The sequence below is a fragment of the Lepus europaeus genome, chromosome 21 (assembly GCF_033115175.1).
Source record: "Lepus europaeus isolate LE1 chromosome 21, mLepTim1.pri, whole genome shotgun sequence".
NCBI lineage: Eukaryota > Metazoa > Chordata > Mammalia > Lagomorpha > Leporidae > Lepus > Lepus europaeus.
This window is the reverse complement of record NC_084847.1, coordinates 34,734,076-34,747,604: the sequence shown is the minus strand read 5'-3', so window position 1 is coordinate 34,747,604 and position 13,529 is coordinate 34,734,076.

The following is a 13,529-nucleotide window of genomic DNA, read 5'->3' as shown; positions in this document are numbered from 1 at the left end:
ATTTTCTCAGTCCACTGCATACGAATGCTACACGACTTTGTCCAGATATGACTGGATGAAAACGGAAATATCCTGTTGTTTTTGGCTAACTCAATCCCAGATATTGCCACAGCCTCTGTGTTTGTGCTTTCTGGATATTATCGAATGACTTTATTTTTTTGGATGTTTTTTATCAGGGAACATTTAACTTTGTAATGGGAAACTCTAATTGGTTCCACATGGAGACACTAGCTCAACACATTCGTATTTTCTGGGGAGAAATCTAAAGGAACCGCGGTAAACAAACATGACATTTCTGTTTGTATAGATGGCATTTTATGCAATTGCCTAACAAAAAGACTTTGCTTTTCTCCAAAACCATTTTTACTGTGATTTTTTCGGTCTATTGCATACGAATTCCACAACAGTTTGTCCGGATATGACTGGATGAAACCGGTAATATCCTGTTGTTTTTGGCTAACTCAATCCGAGATATTGCCACAGCCCCTGTGTTTGTGTTTTCTGGATATTATCAATGGACATTATTATTTTGAAAGTTTTTTTCTTTTTATCTGGGAACATATAATTTTGTACTGGGAAACTCTAATTAGTTCCACATGGAGACACCAGCTCTACACATTCGTATTTTCTAGGAGAAATCTAGAGGAACTGCGGCAAACAAACATCATATTTCTATTTGGATAGATGACATTTTTTACATGTGCCTAACGAAAAGACTTTGCTTTTCTCCAAAACCATTTTTACTGTGATTTTCACGTTCCATTGCATACGAATTCCACACCACTTTGTCCGGATATGACTGGATGTAACCGGTAATATACGGTTTTGTTTTGTTTAACTGAATCCCAGATATTGCGAATGCCTATGTGTTTGTTTTTTATGGATATCAACAAAGAACATTATATTTTGAAACTTTTTTTATCAGGGAACATTTAATTTTGTACTGGGAAAATCTAGTTGCTTCCACATGGAGAAACTAGCTCTACACATTCGTATTTTCTAAGAGAAAGCTGGAGGAACTGCAGCAAGCAAAGATGATATTTCTGTTTCTATTGATGGCATTTTATGCACTTGCTTAAAGAAAAGACATTTCATTTCTGCAAAACCATTTTTACTGTGATTTTTTCTGTCCATTGCATATGAATTGCACACCAGTTTGTCCGGATATGACTGGATGAAACCGGAAATATCAGGTATTGTTTTGGCTAACTAAATCCAAGATATTGCCACAGCCCCTGTGTTTGTGTTTTCCGTTTATTATCGAAGGACTTTATTGTTTTGAATTTTTTTTCATCAGAGAACATTTTATTTTCTACTGGGAAAGTCTAATTGGTTCCACATGGAGAAACGAGCTCTGCACATTCGTATTTTCTAGCGAGAAATCTAGAGGAACTGCGGCAAACAAACATGATATTTCTGTTTGTATACATGACATTTTATGCACTTTCCTAACGAAAGGACTTTTCTTTTCTCCAAAACCATTTTTACTGTGATTTTCTCGGTGTATTGCATACGAATTCCACACCACTTTGTCCGGATATGACTGGATGAAAGGGGGAATATCCGCTTGTGTTTTGGCTAACTGAGTCCCAGATATTGGGACAGCCTCTGTGTTTGTGTTTTCTGGATATTATTGAAGGACTTTATTGTTTTGAATATTTTTATCAGGGAACATTTAATTTTGTACTGGGAAACTCTAATTGGTTCCACATGGAGACACCAGCTCTACACATTCGTATTTTCTACCGAGAAAGCTAGAGGAACTGTGGCAAACAAACATGATATTTCTCTTTGTATACATGACATTTTATGCACTTGCGTAATAAAAAGACTTTGCTTTTCTCCAAAACCATTTTTACTGTGATTTTCTGGGTCCATTGCATAGGAATTCCACACCACTTTGTCCGGATATGACTGGATGAAACCGGAAATATCCGCTTGTGTTTTGGCTAACTGAATCCCAGATATAGCGACAGCCTCTGCGTTTGTGTTTTCTGGATATTATCGAAGGACTTTATTTTTTTTAAATGTTTTTTATCAGGAAACATTTAATTTTGTACTGGGAAAGTCTAAATGGTTCCACAAGGAGACACCGGCTCTACACATTCGTATTTCCTGAGGTGAAATCTATAGGAAGTGCGGCAAACAAACTTGATATTTCTGTTTGTATACATGACATTTTATGTACTTGCCTAACGAAAAGAGTTTGCTTTTCTCCAAAACCATTTTTACTGTGAGTTTCTTGGTCCATTGTATATGAATTCCACACCAATTTGTCCGGATATGACTGGATGAAAGGGGGAATATCTGCTTGTGTTTTGGCTAACTGAGTCCCAGATATTGGGACAGCCTCTGTCTTTGTGTTTTCTGGATATTATCGAAGGACTTTATTGTTTTGAATATTTTTATCAGGGAACATTTAATTTTGTACTGGGAAACTCTAATTGGTTCCACATGCAGACACCAGCTCTACACATTCGTATTTTCTAGCGAGAAAGCTAGAGGAACTGCGGCAAAAAAAAACCATGATACTTCTTTTTGTATACATGACATTTTATGCACTTGACTAACGAGAAGACTTTGCTTTTTCTAAAACCATTTTCATTGCAATTTTCGCACTCAATTGCATATGAATTCCACACCACTTTGTCCGGATATGAATGGATGAAAGGGGGAATATCTGCTTGTGTTTTGGCTAACTGAGTCCCAGATATTGGGACAGCCTCTGTGTTTGTGTTTTCTGGATATTATTGAAGGACTTTATTGTTTTGAATATTTTTATCAGGGAACATTTAATTTTGTACTGGGAAACTCTAATTGGTTCCACATGGAGACACCAGCTCTACACATTCGTATTTTCTAGTGAGAAAGCTAGAGGAACTGTGAAAACAAACATGATATTTCTGTTTGTATACTTGACATTTTATGCCCTTGCCTCACAAAAAGACTTTGCTTTTCTCCAAAACCATTTTCACTGCAATTTTCGCAGTCTATTGCATACGAATTCCACACCACTTTTTCTGGATATGAGTGGATGAAACCAGAAATATGCGTTTTTTTTTTGGCTAACTGAATCAGACATTGCGACAGCCCCTGTGTTTGTGTTTTCTGGATATTATCGAAGGACTTTATTGTTTTGTATGTTTTTTGTCAGGGAACATTTAATTCTGTAATGGGCAACACTAATTGGTTCCACATGGAGACACCTGCTCTACACATTCGTATTTTCTGGGGAGAAATCTAAATGAACTGCGGCAAAGAATATGATATTTCTGTTTGTATACATGGCATTTTATGTACTTGCCTAACGAAAATTTGCTTTTCTCCAAAACCATTTTTACTGTCATTTTCTCGGTCCATTGCATACGAATTCCACACCACATTGTCCGGATATGACTGGATGAAACCGGAAATATCCGGTTTTATTTTTGGTAACTCAATCCCAGATATTGCCGCAGCCCCTACGTTTGTGTTTTCTGGATATTATCGAAGGACATTATTGTTTTGAAAGTTTTTTTTTATCAGGGAACATTTGATTTTTTACTGGGAAACTCTAATTGGTTCCAAATGGAGACACCAGTTCTATACATTCTTATATTCTAGGGAGAAACTAGAGAAACTGCGGCAAACAAACTTGGTATTTCTGTTTGTATAGATGGCATTTATGCACTTGCCTAACAAAAAAACTTTGCTTTTCTACATAACCATTTTCACTGCAATTTTCGCTGTCCATTGCATACGAATTGCACACCACTTTGTCGGGATATGACTGGATGAAATTGGAAATATCCGGTTTTGTTTTGGCTAACTCAATCACAGATATTGCGACATCCGATGTGTTTGTGTTTTCCGGATATTATCAATGGACATTATTGTATTGAATGATTTTTTATCAGGGAACATTTAATTTCGTACTGGGAAACACTCAGTGGTTACACATGGAGACACCAGGTCTACACATTCATATTTTCTAGCGAGAAAGCTAGAGGAACTGCGGCAAACAATCATGATATTTCTGTTTGTATAGATGGCATTTTTAGCACTTTCCTAACGAAAAGACTTTGCTTTTCTCCAAAACCATTTTTACTGTGATTTTGTCTATCCATTACATATGAATTCCACACGACTTTGTCCGTATATGACTGGATGAAACCGGAAATATCCGGTTTTGTTTTGGCTAACTCAATCCCAGATATTGCCAGAGCCCCTGTGTTTGTGTTTTCTGGATATTATCGAATATTTTACTGTTCTGAATATTTTGTCAGGGATCATTTAATTTTGTACTGCGCAACTCTAATTGCTTCCATATGGAGACACCAGCTCTACGCATTCGTATTTTCTTGGTAGAAATCTAAATGAACTGCGACAAACAGTATGATATTTATGTTTGTATAGATGGCATTTTATGCACTTTCCTAACGAAAAGACTTTGCTTTTCTCAAACCAATTTTTACTGTGATTTTGTCTGTCCATTACTTACGAATTCCACACCACTTTGTCGGGATATGACTGGATGAAACCGGAAATATCCGGTTTTGTTTTGAGTAAGTCAAGCCCAGATATTGCGACAGCCCCTGTGTTTTGGTTTTCTGGATATTATCAAAGTATTTTATTGTTTTGAAAAAAAATTTTTTTCAGTGAACATTTGCTTTTGTACTGGGAAACACTCAGTGGTTCCACATGGAGACACCAGCTCTACACATTCGTATTTCTAGGGAGACATCTAGAGGAGCTGTGGCTAACAAACATGATATTTCTGTTTGTATATATGACATTTTATGCACTTGCCTAATGAAAAGACTTTGCTTTTCTCTAAAAACACTTTCACTGTAATTTTATCAGTCCACTGCATACGAATTCCACACCACAATGTCCGGATATGAGTGGATGAAACCAGAAATATGTGGTTGTGTTTTGGCTAACTCAATCCCAGATATTGGCACAACCCCTGAGTTTGTGTTTTCTGGATATTATCAAAGGACTTTATTGTTTTCAATTTTTTTTAATCAGGGAACATTTAATTTTGTACTGGGAAACTCTAATTGGTATCACATGGAGACACCAGCTCTACACATTTGTATTTTCTGGGGAGAAACCTAAAGGAACTCTGGCAAACAATCATGATATTTCTGTTTATATAGATGGCATTATATGTACTTGCCTAATTAAAAGACTTTGTTTTTCTACAAATCCATTTTTACTGTGATGTTGTCTGTACATTGCATACGAATTCCACACCACTTTGTCCAGATATGACTGGATGAAACCGGAAATATCCAATTTGTTTTGTCTTACTCAATCCCAGATATTGCCACAGCCCGTGTGTTTGTGATTTCTGGATATTATGAATGGACTTTATTGTTTTGAATTTTTTTTATTAGGGAATATTTGATTTTGAACTGGGAAACTCTAATTGGTTCCACATGGAGACATCAGTTCTACACATTCGTATTTTCTGGGGAGAAATCTAAAGGAACTGCGGGGAACAAACATGATATTTCTGTTTGTATAGATGGCATTTTATGCACTTGCCTAATGAAAGGACTTTGCTTTTTCCAAAACCATTTTCACTGCAATTTTTTAAGTCCATTGCATAAGAATTCCACACCACTTTGTCCGGATATGACTGGATGAAACCGGAAATATCCGCTTCTCTTTTGGCTAACTGAATCCCAGATATTGTGACAGCCCCTGAGTTTGTGTTTTCTGGATATTATCGAAGTATTTTATTGTTTTGAATGTTTTTATCAGGGATCATTTAATTTTGTACTGGGAAACTCTAATTGGTTCCACATGGAGACACCAGCTCTACACATTCGTATTTTCTAGGAGAAAGCTGGAGGAACTGCAGCAAACAAACATGATATTACTGTTTCTATAGATGGCATTTTATGCACTTTCCTAATGAAAAGACTTTGCTTTTCTCCAAGACCATTTTCACTGTAATTTTCTCAGTCCGTTGCATACGAATTCCACACCACTTTTTTCCTTATATGACTGGATGAAACCAGAAATATCCGTTTTTTTTTGGCTAACTCAATCCCAGATACTGCCACAGCCCCTGTGTTTGTGTTTTCTGGATATTATTAATGGACATTCTTGTTTTGAATTTTTTTTTCATCAGGGAACATTTAATTTTGTACTGGGAATCTCTGACTCGTTCCATATGGAGACACCAGCTCTACACATTTGTATATTCTACTGAGAAAGCTAGAGGAACTGTGGCAAACAAACATTATATTTCTGTTTGTATAGATGCATTTTATGCACTTGCCTAACGAAAAGACTTTGCTTTTCTCCAAAACCATTTTTACTGTGATTTTCTCGGTCCATTGCATACGAATTGCACACCACTTTGTCCGGATATGACTGGATGAAACCGGAAATATGCGGTTTTGTTTTGGCTAACTCAATCCCAGATACTGCCACAGCCCCTGTGTTTGTGTTTTCTGGATATTATCGAAGGACTTTATTGTTTTGAAAAAAAAATTTTTATTAGGGAACATTTATTTTTTTTCTGATTTATTTTTTTAACTTTTATTTAATGAATATAAATTTCCAGTGTACAGCTTATGGATTACAGTGGCTTCCCCCTCCCATAACTTCCCTCCCACCCGCAACCCTCCCCTCTCCCGCTCCCTCTGCTCTTCCATTTGCATCAGGATTCATTTTCAATTCTCTTTATATACAGAAGATCAATTTAGTATAAAGGTTTCAACAGTTTGCACCCACATAGAAACACATAGTGAAACATACTGTTTGTGTACTAGTTATAGCATTAAATCACAATGTACAGCACATTGAGGACAGAGATCCCACATGAGGAGCAAGTGCACAGTGGCTCCTGTTGTTGACCCAACAAATTGACACTCTAGTTTATGGCGCCAGTAACCACCCTAGGCTGTCGTCATGAGTTGCCAAGGCTATGGAAGCCTTCCAGGTTTACCAACTCTGATCATATTTAGACAAGGTCATAAAAGACAGAGTGAGGATAGTAACCAAGGATCCTAAGAGTGGCATTTACCAGGTTTGAACAATTATACAGCATGAAGTGGGGAAGAGGACCATCAGTACAAACAGGTTGGGAGTAGAGCCATTGGTGGTAGAGTAGAGGTTATGATTACGAAGGAATGAGGCCCAAGTGCACTAGACAGGGCCTAGAACAAAGGACAGAGTCATTATTAGAGGAGCTAAGAAAGGTGCTGTCTAAGCTACAAGTAATTTTTCTGATTGAGAGGCAAATAGAACCTGATAGAAGGGGCTTGATAATAATCTGGTGGGCTTTAGGCCTTGTAAGTTAAGAGGCCCAGACCTATCTGTCTCTTCACATGGGGTATATCCTAAGGGAGGTGTGAACCTCCTAGGGGAAGGCACTCTGTTGACTTTCATTCCTTGGCTGGCCTGGGAGGAGAGCTGGCCAGGTAAAGGCAGGTGGCATCTCTAACAAGAAATTTACAGTTCTGCCTGCAATGTTGCTGACCCTACTTGACCATCTCCTCAGCTGCAGTGGTCACTTTGGAAGTTGGGCTGAGTGAAGGGCTTTTCAGCTTAGAGCCAATAAGATCTGTGGCTCTGAGCTGGGCATCCTTCGACTCCAGGGCAGGTCCATTTCCAGTGATCCAACTCTTGGCAGAGCTGCCAGGGCTCTTCACAAGCTGACTTCTGCTGAAGCCCAGGCTTACCACATTGCAAGCCACTGCAGTGGACTGGCCTGTTGGGTCTCCTTGAGGGCAGATCACTGTACAGATCAGCCTTTAATAGGCCTGCCACCCATTGCTTCTGATGCCGAGCTTTCTTTTCCTCCTGGTTTGTGTTAAAGCAGACCAGAGGATGCAAGTCAAGGGAGTGCCGTGTCCCATCTCTAATCTTCGGTGGCCTGAACTACAATTCTATAGTCACAGGCATGTTCTGTAGTAGTTTTTCTAAGGTAGACAATGCCCATGAGGAAAATTATATTCTCACTTTAAAACTTTCTTTCCCTTTGGTCTGAAAGGGAGGTTTTTTCTACTTACTGTATACTTCACTGATGGCGAAGTGAATCTAGCTATGAGATTATTATTTAAGTTCTTATTTTGGCTATGCTATTACAGAAAAATGTTAGACATCTCTTTTATAAGTTCTAAAGATTAAATTGTGCATCCTACTGATTCTTTTATAATAGAATTAGTTTCCTACCTTGAAGAGAATAGAGAAATGAAAGAACAAGTTGGGCTTAGAATAGAGAAATGAGGGAGCAAGTCCTAGATTGCTTGCTGACAATAGCAATATCACATGAATACTTAGCAAGCCGTTTCAACCACTGGATAACAACTTAAGAAAACATTTACCAGAAGGTCCAATGCCTTCTATAAATTTTAAGAATCATGTATTTGAAAACACCTCTTAAATATCTAACATGGTGTAGTTTGTTTAGCCAGTAAACTTAAGCACAACCATCTAAAATGTTTTTAGTTTCTTTCTACCAACACGTTTAAAACATATGATACACAGATTCAGGTCCCTCAAATTAAAATGTATCTTTGATTGATTTTAGCAGCTTAAATTTATGGACAATCTTATCTATAAGCCATTTAAAATAAAACTCTTAATAAAATTTCCCCATGTGGACATACAATATGTACACACATATAATATAGCATAATAGACCAATATAGCAATTTTAATAATAGCTTTTAAAATCTTTAACACATTTTGTAGATTGCCAATTGATTTGAATTCCGTTTTCTTTTTAGTCACCTCAGTTAACCATACTTTCTCTCAGTTGGTACTGGTAATACATTATTGGCTTCATCTGTTTACAGAGCCATCCCAAAGTACTGAATACAATAAAAGTGGCTGGAAAAAGTCCATAGGAACCTATAGGAGGACAGCTAAACACAGAACCAACAACGTTTTAGTTTTATGAGCAGCACATCATATATAACTATGGATGACAAAAGACTTTAAGTCGCCATGTTTAAAATTATAAACTCATCAACCAACAAGAGGCACTTGCTTACTTTACAGTATTTTTGAAAGCACCTGTAGGATTTTACAAGTATTTAACCCTTTAGGCCTCTGGGGCTTTCTCATTGAGATAACTATCATGTCTAGTAACACAAGATCATTAGACTTTTTAATTCTCAAACATTTGTATTAATAGCATTTTCCATTATAGAAACTTAAAGTCTGGTACCACATCACAACTTGACAGTCCTTCTAATATAATCCAAATACCCTGATTAGTTGGAGTCTCTATAAGATGAGAGACATAGGTCCTTCAATTTTTTCAGTTGGGCCCAAACTGGAAAAACCAAAGTCCAGGATTTCCTGGAAATTTTAGAGACCAGATTGTTTGAAACTTTGATTTTTTGAATGCCTGTCAAGAATGCCAAGAAGGCTCAAAATCCAAAATATCTGGTTGAAATAAGATTTCTTAAAATCATGACATAACATAGACCAAATTTGATCATTGTTACAAGGTGATTATTCAAATCTTTGAAAATATTCACATATTTAAATAACCCATAGCTCTTAATAAAAATGCAGCTGTTTTTGAACAATTACAATTTAACAGACATCAAGAGGACATAATAGATTACTTTAACACATTGATTTAACAGAGCATCAGAGTTTAATTCTATGTCAAAGAGAAATTGAGCTTCCTGTGATCTTTTGCTGTGAGGTTTCCTTCCTTTACCTTCTTTCATATTGGTGACCATGTTTCTGTGTGTAACACATCTTTAAGCATCTTTTGCAGGGCAGGATGAGTGGCCACAAATTCTTTCAGTTTCTGTTTGCTATGAAAAGTCTTAATTTCACCTTCATTCACAAATGAGAGCTTTGCAGGATATAGTATTCTGGGCTGGCAGTTTTTCTCTCTTAGTACCTGGGCTATGTCTCGCCATTCCCTTCTAGCTTGTAGGGTTTCTGATGAGAAGTCTGCTGTGAGTCTAATTGGAGATCCTCTAAGAGTAATCTGACGTTTCTCTCTTGCACATTTTAGGATCTTTTCTTTGTGTTTCACTCTGGTGATTTTGATTACAACATGTCGTGGTGAGGATCTCTTTTGGTCATGTTTATTAGGGGTTCTATAAGCTTCGTGTACTAAGATGCCTCTGTCCTTCTCCAAACCTGGGAAATTTTCTGCTAGTATGTCACTGAAAATGCCTTCTAATCCTTTCTCCCTCTCCATGTGCCACGCCCACAGCTGTGATACCTGCGTGGCAAAATGTTGCTGCGTCGGAGTTCTAAGGCTGCAGGGTTTTGGGGTGAGTGCTTTGTTGAAGTGGAGCCTCAGGCGATTCCTGTGTAGTCCGCGGTTGTAACGACCCCCGACTCACATGAAGGGGAGCCGAGGACTGTCCTTGCTGACTTTGGGGACACTATGTCTCTGCTCTATTGATGATCTCATTATGCATTATCTACGAGCTGTGTTTACACTTTACTGCTTGCTCTCACAATTATTAAAAACAAAAAAAAATCAAGAAAAAGAAGTTAACATTTCCCATAAGATTGTGGAAAAATTCAAACAATCTTTGCCCCTCTGTTTACTAAAGCTATTTACAAAGGAGCTAGGAATGCAAGTCAAAACATATCATTAGGTTCCCATTATAGTGACAGAAAAATGTTAAGGTTGCTCAGGGATTATCTCCAAGTATCTAAAGGCAAGCAAAACTTTGGGTAGTAATTCCCCAAACAGTTCATAAAACAAAACTAAGCCAAAGGTCAATTCTCATCCTCAGTAAACGAAACTAAGCCAAGGGTCAATTCTCATCCTCCGTAAATTGTCTAAAAACAATGTCCCCACTATGTTCCTCATAAAACCACTCATATGACATCATTGTTTTAACTCATTTTGTCAACCTTTGTGATAAAATTTTACATTTGCCTGTAGTATTGTCCTTTACTATATAAACCCAAGCCTTACTACAATAAATCGCAGCAGTAACATACACATAACGTGTGTGTCTGTCTGTCATTTTCCCGCTGATTCCTGATTCTCCTATGAGCCTTCGCCCCTTGTTCTCCCCGGTCTGTGTCTCCGCGAGAGCCGGTCCGCGGCATCCATGCCTTCAGGAACTCCTAGAATCTGAATGTTGGGTTTTTAAATAGTATTCTGTAGATTCCCGACAATATTTTTTAGATTTCTAATTTCTTCTTCTTTTCTTTGGTTTGCCTGTTTCCTTTCCTGTTCTCTGTCTTCTAAGTCTGATATTTTCTCTTCTGCTTCGCTCATTCTGTTTTTAAGGCTCTCTAATGTGTTTGTCATTTGATCTATTGAATTCTTCATTTCATTATGATTTCTCGTCACTATCAGAGTTTCTTGTTCCACTAGTTGTTTCATTTCATTTTGATTCTTCCTTAATATTTCACTTTCATGAGAGAGATTTTCTATCTTGTCCATTAAGGATTTCTGTAGTTCCAGAATTTGTTTTTGACAACTTCTTAATGTTCTTATCAATTTTTGAGATCTGCTTCTTGCATTTCTTCGATCTCATCATCTTCATAATCTTGAATTGGGGTGTCTTTTTCATTTGGGGGCGTCATAGTGTCTTCCTTGTTCTTGTTAGCTTGGTTTTTGTGTTTGTTGTTTGGCATGTTGGAGATATTTGGTTTCTTCACTGTGGTGTTTTTTCTTGTTACACTATGGCTCTATATTAAGTGGACTGTCTGCTTTCAGTGGAGCCTTAGAGGCTTGAGATGAGTGTGGACTGAGAGCTGTGTTTGATTCCTCAGGGTTGAGGGTGTGTCAAAGATGACACTCCCAGGTTAGGTGTGGTAAATCTCTCTCTCTTTTTTTGATTTAAAAGGGAAGTAATTCCGCACAGCTGAACGTAATTGGAGGTAGTTAGCAGGCAAATGATATACCCACAGGAGCCAGAGATTGGAAGCTCTTTCCCAAGGACCACACAGGGAATCTCTGCTGCCCTCAGTGTGGGCTCCAATTCTCCTGCAGTCTCCCACTGTGTTGCCAAGTTAGATGCTAATCTCCTGTTATTTCACCCCTCCCCCCAGAGTCCGGTGTTTCTGCTAGGCTCAGGCCTGGTGCAGACCTGAGGTCGCCCTGCTTATGACGTATGTCGAAAATGGCGCCTGCTCTGTCTTGCTCGCCTTTGAGAGGTGAGCGGAGAGAGGGAAATTTGTGTCTGTATCAGTCACTTTTTTTATTTTTTCCTATCTCTCTTCTAGTTAGCCTGGTGAACTTTCCCCCACGGAGTTTCAAGCCTCGTTCCCTCTAGCCTCCTCTTTCCACTTCCCCACTGGTATCTTGGGCTATTGAGGTTCGGCTCACCTCGCGTTCCAGCGCTGATGTGTTGAGTCTCCCGCTGGTGTCCCGAACTTGGGCTCCCACGCTCTCCACGCAGGTACACTGTGAATCACTAGTTCCGGAAGAGTTTCCAATGCTGTTTATTCCCCTACTCTTCCTTGACCCTGCAGTATCTCCACTTATATTAAACTTTCTCTCCCCCCGGACTAATAGTGTGCTCCCTGCCTATTCCGCCATCTTGCCGCTCTCAGGGAACATTTATTTTAGCACTGGGAAACTCTAATTAGTTCCACATGGAGACACCAGCTCTACACATTCGTATATTCTAGGAAGAAAGCTAGAGGAACTACGGCAAATAATCATGATATTTCTGTTTATATAGATGGCATTTTATGCACTTGCCTAACGAAAGGACTTTGCTTTTCTCCAAAACAATTTTTACTGTGATTTTGTCTGTCCATTGCATACGAATTCCACACCACTTTGTCCTGATATGACTGGATGAAACCGGAAAAATCCCGTTTTGTTTTGGCTAACTCAATCCCAGATATTGCGACATACCCTGTGTTTGTGTTTTCTGGATATTATCAATGGACATTATTGTTTTGAATGTTTTTTTTATCAGGGAACATTTAATTATGTACTGGGAAACACTCAGTGGTTCCACATGGAGACACCAGCTATACACATTCGTATTTTCTAGCGAGAAAGCTAGAGGAACTGCGGCAAACGAACATCATATTTCTGTTTGTTTACATGATATTTTAGGCACTTGCCTAACGAAAAGACTATGCTTTTCTCCAAAACCATTTTTACTATGATATTCTGGGTCCATTGCATATGAATTTCACACCACTTTGTCCGGATATGACTGGATGAAACCGGAAATATGCGGTTCTGTGTTTGCTAACTCAAGCCCAGATATTGCCAGAGCACCTGTGTTTCTGATTTCTGGATATAATCGAAGGACTTTATTATTTTGAAAGTTTTTTTTTTATCAGGGAACATTTAATTTTGTACTGGGAAACTCTAATTGGTTCCACATGGAGACACCAGCTCTACACATTCGTATTTTCTATGGAGAAAGCTAGAGGAACTGCGGCAAACAATCATATTTCTGTTTATATAGATGGCATTTTATGCACTTGCCTAACGAAAAGACTTTGCTTTTCTTAAAAACCATTTTCACTGTGATTTTCTCGGTCCATTGCATACGAATTGCAAACCACTTTGTCTGGATATGAGTGGATGAATCCGGAAATATCCGGTTTTGTTTTGG